Raw genomic sequence first — 9605 nt, forward strand, 5'->3', positions numbered from 1 at the left:
AGGCTAGTTGCTTTGTCCTGGGGCTCAATTCATTCTGGAAAGACAAAGCCGTGGCCTCACCCCATGCCTAGACTTGGCGACTGCAGCCAGGTTGAGGAAAGGCTCTGTGGAGACAAAAGGGCAGAGACAGGCATATGGCAAAGCAGGAAGTGCGCTGCCAGCAGCCCATAGGCCTTTGGGAGCCTATGCCACACTGGGCAAGCCCTTCTGGGGACAGTTCCCAGCCTCGTCTCTGGCGTCGGGAAGGCCTGGCCTTCCTAGTGCCCAGGTCATGGTTCTGGGGAGAAATCCGAGATGGAGGACACCCATGAGGTCCTCTGCCTGAGGTCTCAGGTGTCATGCCCAGGGCCACTGCAAGCCTGGATCGGCTTGCTTGCTTTCTCCAAAGAAGTCTGGTCAAACAGCCGAACCTGGCACCTGGGCCAGGCCCCTTCAGAGGGGAAAAGTTCCAGAGAATATAGCCCTGGGGACGTCTGCCAAGTCTCCTGGGGCGTGTGCTGGGCCCCATCAGAGGAGGAAGCAGCCCGGGAAGCAGTGTGAGAGACCAGAGATCAGGCAGCCTCCCACAACGAGGTCCCTGTCCTCCCCAGGAGTCCCAAGGGAGGACGATGGTCTTGGCAGTGGCGAGAGTGCTGGGGTGGGCGCTGAGCCTGCACGTGGATGACCCAGGAGAGGGCGCCGGGGTATGGGCTGACCCTGGCCAGGTCTGAGGGACCGACCCAGATAGGGGTTGTTGGGGGAAGAGAGAGAATGCCCCTCTGCCATTTCCCTTCAGGTTCTCATGGCTGGCCAAATCATTAACAAGACAGGTTCTCTGGCGCAAATCAGACCTAGCTGAAGAACATGTGTCCATGGGAGAAACGCAGGAAACTGAGTCCACACAATGGCAGAGATTCTCATCTTGCATCCTCTCCTGAGCTAATGACAAAGGTGGATGTCGTGGGTGGGCCTGTGTGATGGAAGAGGGGTGGGAGACGATTGTCATGGAGAGGGACATGTAAAGGCTTGTCTGAACAGTTTCTCCTGCACTGGGGTCAGGAACGGAAGGGAAGGCATGGAGGTGTCCAGCAACCAGCCTCTCTGTGGTGGGGATGGCCCTTGGGCAGGCGTGGCGGTGGTGGGTGCAATGGGATGGCTTGTGAGTAGGCACCAGCCAGTGGTGGAGGCAGCGACTCAGACGTCATGGATCTCTCACTCTCTCCCTCTCTCTCTCCCCCTCGGGGACCTGAGGAAAGGAAGATCGCGCACCCTGCCCACCTCACCTACCTCCCTCGTGGGCCCTTCTTTCTCTGGCAGCTCCGGGACCCCTGAGAGCTTGGGTTCAGGCCCCCACACCCCTGCACAGGCCAAGGGCACATGCGCGACTGCTGGGGCCTAGGGCTTGCCGCGTGGGTCCTCAGTGAAGGCACCACCCTGCCGCCAGGCTCTGACGGGTGGGGGCGGACCTCTGGTGCCACCCCGTTGCAGCTGTTCCATCGCTGCTCTTCTGTACTTGGCTTCAACTGTTGTCGCCCTCCCCTCCCCCACTCCCACTCTCCTGGAAGACCGCTTCACTTCCTTGGAAGCATTGCTTTGGGCCTGATGGCCACAAGCGTACTGGGCTTCGAGCTCAAGGCTCTGCCTGGGCCAGCTGCTTCATCCAGGGGCTCATTTCTTCCTGGAAAGACAAAGCCATGGCCTCATCCCATGCCTGCACTTTGCGACTGCAGCCAGGCCAGGTGTAGGAAAGGCTCTGTGGAGTCAGAAGGGCTGAGACAGGCGGATGGCACCATAGGGCTAGGGAGCCAGGGCCAAACTGGGCGAGCCCTTCCGGCGACATGTCCCAGCCTCCTCCCTGGAGTCAGGAAGGCCTGGCCTTCCTGGTGTCCAGACCACAGCTCCGGGGAGAAATCAGCAATGGAGGGCACACGTGATGTCCTCTGCCTGAGGTCTCAGGTGTCACGTCCAAGGCCACTCCAAGCCTGGCTCGGCTTGCCTGTTTTCTCCCAAGGAGGCTGGCCCACCAGCCGAACCTGGCACCTGGGCCAGGCCCCTTCCAAGGTGACACGTTCCGGAGGACATAGCCCTGGGGACGGCTGCCAAGTCTCCTGGGGCGTGTGCTGGGCCCCAGACAGAGGAAGAAGCTGCCTGGCAAACGGTGTGCCTGACCTAAGTTCTGGCGGCCTCCCACACCCGGGACCCTGTCCTGCCCAGGCCTCCCGAGGGAGGACGATGGTCATGGCAGTGGCGAGAGGCGTGGGGCTGGTGCTGAGCCTGCCCTTGGATGCTCCAGGAGAGGGTCCCGGGGGGTGGGCTGCCCCTGGCCAGGTCTGAGGGACCGACCCAGCTCGGGGCTGCTGGGGGCAGAGAGAGAATCCCCCTCCACACTTTCCCTGCAAGTTCTTAGGGTTGGTCAAATCCTTAACAAGACAGGTTGGCTGGAGAAAATCAGACCCAGGTGAAGAACATGTTTCCATGGGAGAGAACTAGGAAATTGAGTCTCTCGCCACAATGGCAGAGATTCTCACCTTGCACCCTCTCCTGCGCTAATGACAAAGGCGGATGTCCTGGGTGGGCCTGTGGGATGGGAGAGGAGATCAAGACGATTGTCATGCAGAGAGACATGTAAAGGCTTGTCCGGTCTGTTTCCCATGTACTGGTGTCAGGTCCAGAAGAAAAGGCACGGAGGTGACCAGGAACCGGCCTCTCTGTTGCGGGGCTGGCCCTGGGGTGGGCGTGGGGGTAGTGAGTGCAAGTGGGATGGCGTGTGAGTTGGCACCAGCCAGGGGTGGAGGCAGCGACTCAGAGGTCATGGATCTCTCTCTCTCTCCCTCTCTCTCTCTTGCTCTCTGTCTCTTCCTCTCTCTCTCTCACTCTCTCTCTCCCTCTGGGATCTGAGAGGAAGAAGGTGGCACGCCATGACCACCTTGCCCTACCTCCCCCACGGAGCCTTCTTTCTCTGGCCGCTCCAGTAGCCCTGTGGGCTTGGGTTCAACCCCCACACCACCGCACAGGCCAAGTGTGCATGGGCGACCCCCGGGCCTAGGGCTGGCCTCGGGGATTCTCAATGAAGACCTTGCCCTCCCGCCAAGCTCTGACCGGCTCCCTCCCCTCCCCCACTCCCACTCAGCTTGAAGGCCGCTTCCTTTCTTTGGAAGGATTGTTCTGGCCCTGATGGCCACAGGGGTACTGGGCTTCAAACTCAAGGCTCTGCCTGGACCACATGCTTTGTCCAGGGGCTAATTTCCTCCTGGAAAGACAAAGCCATCACCTCACCCCACGCCTGCACTTTGCGACTGCAGCCAGATCAGGTGTAGGAAAGGCTCTGTGGAGTCAGAAGGGCCGAGACAGGCAGATGGCACCACAGTGCTATGTAGACAGAGCCAAACTGGGCAAACACTTCCGGCGACATGTCCCAGCCCCCTCCCTGGAGTTGGGAAGGCCTGGCCTTACTTGTGCCCAGACCACAGCTCTGGGGAGAAATCCGCCATGGTGGGCACGCTTGAGGCCCTCTGCCTGAGGTCGCAGGTGTCACGCCCATGGCCACTGCAAGCTTGGCTCCACTTGCCTGCTTTCCCCAAAGGATGCTGGCCAAGCAGCCGAACCTGACACCTGGGCCAGGCCCCTTCCAAGGGGACGACCTCTGGAGGACATAGCCCTGGGGACGGCTGCCAAATCTCCTGGGGTGTATGCTGGGCCCCCGTCAGAGGAGGAAGCAGTCTGGCAAGTGCTGTGTCAGACCTGAGATCTGGCAGCCTCCCACACCCAGGTCCCTGTCCTGCCCAGGCCTCCCGAGGAAGGACGATAGTCGTTGCAGTGGATAGTAGGGTGGGGCTGGCACCGAGCCTGCCCTTGGATGCTCTGGGAGAGGGCGCCGGGGGATGAGCTGACCCTGGCCAGGTCTGAGGGACCAACCAAGCTCAGGGCTCCTGGGGACAAACCACAGCATGTCCACAGCCCTCTCTGCAGATACAGGCACCAGGTGAGCACCTGCCATGGCTGATCCCATTAGTCCCTACAAATCACCATGAAATTTATCCCCCCCCCGACATTTCAGAAGAGCAAACTGAGGCTCCAAGAGATACGGGGATTTGCCTAAGGTACACAGCTGGCAGAGGACAGAGTCACCACTGTGCTGAGGAGGGAGTGGCTACTCACCTAGTAAACAGCTGGTCCAGGACCCGGTGGGATGTGTCTGAGGCCGAGTAGTTGATCATGAAGGTGGTGAAACTCTAGATGTTCCTACTCAGGAAAGCTGGTGCAATGGACGTTGTCAGCTTCTCCATCATGCCTGCCTGGATGCCACGCATCCTGCAGTCTTCATTTAAATTCGCAGTGGACTCATCCTGACACGGGGGGAGAGGAGGAGGAACATACAGTCAGTGACATCATGGTGAGCCACCAGGAGGACTGAGGTGATATTCTACCCTCCTGTGTAGCTTGTGGGGAGGAGTGGAGGTCCAGATTCCTTTGGGAGTGGGACTATGGGGCACTGTATTGAGAAAATTCTGGGGCAGCGGGGCCCAGGGGAATCTCATATTTGAGTCTGGATTCTAGAACTGCCTTGATCATCTCAGGGTCGTGGGTGCACCCACACTGAACTCAGAGCAGCCCTGGTCATTGATGGACTGGTGCACTTGTGTCCACTCCAGGGAGATGGCAAACTGGAAAGCATCCACCAGTTCCTCGACCATCTCCTGGGTGCAGCTCTGCAGTGACAGTTCCCAGCAGTCAGTCCAGGAGGGATCAGGGGCCTGCCTGGACTTTGCCACAGTGGGAAACCCCAACACAGATCAGGCACAGAGGGGCATCTGCATACACTCCACCAGGTAAGGAATGCGAGGACACCTTGTGGGCCCATCATTCACATGCGGATAGAGGAGCTTGGTCCCCAGAACTCACCTTCCTCTCCTGCAACCAAGATCTTGAGCATGAACGTGACACACTACCCAAATCCCACCATCTGGCTTCCTGCTCCTGCTCAGGTTGGATCCTTATCATCCCCAGCTTCACGAACTCCACCCCCCACACACACACATAATGAGGGTCAAGGGGTGTGGGGCTGTCCTTTTGGGATCACAGTTCTGGCCTGACCTAGAGTGGTCTGCCCTGGCCTACACTGTTACCTGATGGTTCCTCCTGCCAAAAGGCCACACACATTCGAGGTGAAGGCTGAGCCAATGTCTAAAGCAACTTAACACGCTCTCATTCTGGGTTTTCCGGGGGTCAGAGCCTCGGAAATTCACGGGACAACACAAGAAAATCCTGCCGTGTCGAGTGTCTCCACACAAATGAACTGGACAAGAGGCTGTGATTACAATGTGGGTGCCTGGTAACCAAAGTTCTAAGTTCTGTTGGGGGCTGTCACCAAGGAAGTGAGGTCACTTCTTCAAGGTTCTATTACTTCGCCCCTTCCTTCAATGAGATCCACCCAAATCCCCCGCTAGGCTGTTGGCTGCTCTCCCTCCTTGCCCGTGTCATCTCCATCACTGTACACAAATACCCATCACCACCCTCCCCACAGCTCCTTGGGAGTGGATCCAGGCCCCAGCTTTGAGGAGACAGAGCTGAGGTCAGACCTCTTTTTTACTACCAGTTCTGTGTCCTGGAAAAGCTGTTGTGCCTCTCAAGATCTCCCCAGTCTCCCAAGCTGCACAATGAGGATTGGGCTAAAAAAAGCTTCCTAGGGACCTCATCAGGTGTATATGTAATAATACGTACAACACTTGTGAGCTGGTGTCACATGTGTCTAAGGAACACACTTAGAGATGGAGTAAGTACATAAAGTAGGACATCACATAGAATACCAGTCAGAAATTCTCTGGGTCCCAGATGTGTGATCTTTGGTAAGTCACTGCCACTGTTAGCCTCATTTTCAGGTCTGCATCCTGAAGGGGTGGAAATTAGAGGAAATATAGACATTGGGATCCACTGGAATTAAGCCTTCCACGGTCCCGTTTTACTCAGAATCAGTCCCAAGAGCCTCATGTTGGCCTATGTGGTGGGAGCCTCCACAATGTTCCCATTGAACCTGCCTCCTTGAGTGCACATCCTTATGTCAGCACTAAGTGGTCAGTATCTGGCTTCTGAACAACAGAACACAGCCAAGGTGATGGGATGTCAATTCCAAGTTTTAATTACAAAACGTCTGTAACTTCCTGCTTACTGGCTTACTTGGGTTCCCTACTTACCTCCCTCCTTCTGTTTCCATCTCTCTCTCTCTCTCGCTGTCTCGCTAGCTCTTACTCTCACTCTTGCTCTCTATCAAATCACCAGAACTGGGAGAGCAAGTGCTGATGTTTTCAGTTGCACTATGTGGAGGTTCCATAGGAGAGAACTGAGGGAGTGTCCAGCCAACAGACAGACAGGAGCTCAGACTCTCAGTCCAAATGGATCTTGACAAAACACATGTGAGTGACCTTGGGTGGGAATGTTCCCCCATTGGAGAACTGTTGAGACCACAATCCCTTCTTCACAGAGACTTTGAGGCAGAGGCACCCAGCTAAGCCATGCCTGATGCTTGGCTCACAGAAATTGTGAGATGTTAAATATTTGTACTTTGTAGGTGGCAGGTTTTGGAGTAATGTTGTCACAGAGGAACAGAAAGTAACAGTCTACCATGTCCCAGGATCCAGCCTGATCACCCTCCTCGCTCCACTCCTCTCTCTTCTCAGGCTCCCTCCAGCCACACTGGCCACATTTCTGACCTTCCCTGGTCAAACTCGCTTCTTCCTGTGAGTCTCTGCACCAGGGAGCCTTCTCCTTGACACACTAAGTGTTCCCAGACATACGCAGGGGTGCTTATACTTGTCATTCTGGTCAAAGCAAAGGTCTGAAATGCCTCAGGGCAGCCTTTCAGAAACTCCTAGCACAGTCTCTGCCATCACAGATCTCACATCCAGAAGAGCATTACATGATTTCCTCCTCCTTCCTCCCATTGAGATAAAATGAGTGCATGAGGAAGGGCTGTCTGCCTTGGCTGAAGCAGAGGCAACTCCTTCTGGTTATACCAGGGACACGACTGTCTCTTCCAGGCCAAATTTTTCCGACCACGAGTCCACTGTTTAAGGAAACCGTCATTCCCTCTCTTTCTTGGGTCTGGTTTCCCCAAGAACACAGTGAACTATCCCCTCTCCCTGTGCTGCATCATCATAAACCCACAGCCAGAAGATAAGCACCAGGTTAAAACAACACCAGATCCTGAATTCAGTCACTGATGAGACTCACCCATCAATGTTGTCATTCAATGGTGACTCCTGAGGACAACTTTCCCCTGAGACCCACTCCCAGCCTGTCCTCAGCTTCTTATAGCAACACTGAGATTTCCTCAGAGTCCTCCCAACCCGGGCAAGAAACATTCTGAAATGTTCTCTGTATTAATTTTCAGGAACGGGGGACATAGGTAGATGTAATTTGAGCGTGTATGTGCAGTAGTTTCCACGCAGGCATTCTATTTTTCAGACACAGATAAAATAGTTTGGCTACTCAATGCACCAAGCAAATGGATAACTGATCAAATTTTTTCATGATGTGAAGTCTTTAGAGAGTAAATGTCATGGTTAAGAACACAGAGTATGGAGCTAACTCCTCACGTCCAAATTCCAGCTCAATCCCTTATTAGATATTTGTATTGACTGAGTTATTTACCTGATTGGTGCTTCAGTTTCTTCATATCTCAGTTGACAATAATGATCAGCGTACCTACTTTGTAGGCTTATTGAGAGTATTAAAGGAGTTAATGTTTGAAAAATGCTTGGAACACCTAGTGTATTACCAGTGCTGTACCTATATATTAGAAATAAAATTTAGAAATTCTTCTGACACTGCCTGTGAGCCGCAGAGTGTAAGACTGTTGCCTGGACGTACGTAGAAAGCACTCCATGACATATGATGAATAAATGAGTGAACAACATTGGCGAATGCATTACCAATGTCACCTATATCACCCTACAGGCATTCCCAAGCAGAACCACATGCAGACATACCTGCTCTGTCCTGCATCACATTCCCTGGATGAATCACTGGGGCTTCTTGGACCCTGGTAACCGTGCCCATTAAATGTTCTTTTCTGTCAGCAAACCCCAGCCTTTGTCCAATTGCTGCAGCTCACAGGCTCTGCGCTGTTATGTTTGTCTTCACTAGAGAGAGAAGTGCCATCCACAGAGCTCGGCACACACAGAGCCTGAGCCTTGGAGAAAATGACTCTCTGGCCCTGGGACAGGTAGAAGAGCGCAGGGACAGAGTGGGATTTGGGGAAAATCCTCCAGGTGTTGTCAGAAGGGATGGAGGCAGGGGATGTGTCAGCAAGGACTGGCCTGGTTGGTGGGCCTTGGTGGTTAAATAGTCGGGGGGCTGGGAAGTTTCATAGGTTCTAGCATAATACAATCAATATGACGATCATGAAATCAGAATCAGCCTAATTAAGGCCAAGTTAACCCAATGTCAGCTGTTCCCTGACTCTCTAATCCAGTAGTGATTTACAATAAGGGTATTCGTGATCTATCATATCCTTTTCATTGATTGGCTAGAGTAACTATTCTTTACATAGCCTGTCTATTTTTACATAGTAAAGAAAAAGTGAGTTTTAAAACAACCCTCCTTGGAAAAGTCTCCCTAACGTATTGAATTAATAACAGAAACTACGACAGGAAATTCACCACATATCTTGAGCTTTAGTCTCTGGTTTTATATCATCCTAACTGGTAATTTACCTACACTTCTGGCTTCTTTCTTGAGATTAGTCCACTTAGGATTAAGTAAGAGTGCAACCTCATACCATGTGAGAAGTGGTGGAACTCTAGGAAGAGGTTTGATTCATTCTGTCAGTGTGTGTGTGTGCGCGTGTGTGTGTGGGGGTGTATGAGACTTTTTGCTGCATCTGGCAGTGTGGGCCAGTGTAGACTCCTTTTCTAGGGAAAAAATTTCCCTAATCACTTTCTCTGGACTTTCTTTTCACTGATGGCTTCGCCAGCACTGTCCAATAGTAACAGTAAGCACTCTATATTATGGAATTTAAATATTTTTTAGTAGCCAGATTTTAAAAAATGAAAACAAACAGGAGAAACTAACTTTTAATAGTATATTTTAACCCACTATAACCAAGATATTATCAATGTGGTTGCTCTCTATACAAAACTTAATAATGAGAGAGTTTACATTTTGTTTCTGTTTCATAAATCCAGTGTGTACTTCCCACTTACAGTACAATCTCCATATGTAAGTCGAGTTTTTCCAGACATATATTCTCTGCAAACAGATTTAATGTTCACAATTGTCAAAGACGAGTCACTAGGAGTGGAGTGGATGATAATTTCACTACTGATTTAACCTCTAAGGGAGCTATGAACACCAACTTGTCAATGGGTTAATCAAATGAATAGTCATATAGTATAGAAGTATGGTATGATTTGGGATTTAGAAAAAGACTGGGGACCGTGTGTCCTGACAGGGAGCACCAAGGATTTTGTTGTTGAGAGAGACAAAGACAAAAAGAGAATAAAGTCATGCACATAAGTGTCTAACAACATGGGCGAGAAGAAATGACTTGCCGTAGTCCTGAGTTTTGACCTCGTGGTTTCTTTTCTTGACCCAAATCTCTTTGATGATGTCCCAGGACAAAGGTCAGA

Source organism: Diceros bicornis (assembly GCF_020826845.1).
Source record: "Diceros bicornis minor isolate mBicDic1 chromosome 13 unlocalized genomic scaffold, mDicBic1.mat.cur SUPER_13_unloc_1, whole genome shotgun sequence".
In the NCBI taxonomy this organism is placed as follows: Eukaryota; Metazoa; Chordata; class Mammalia; order Perissodactyla; family Rhinocerotidae; genus Diceros; species Diceros bicornis.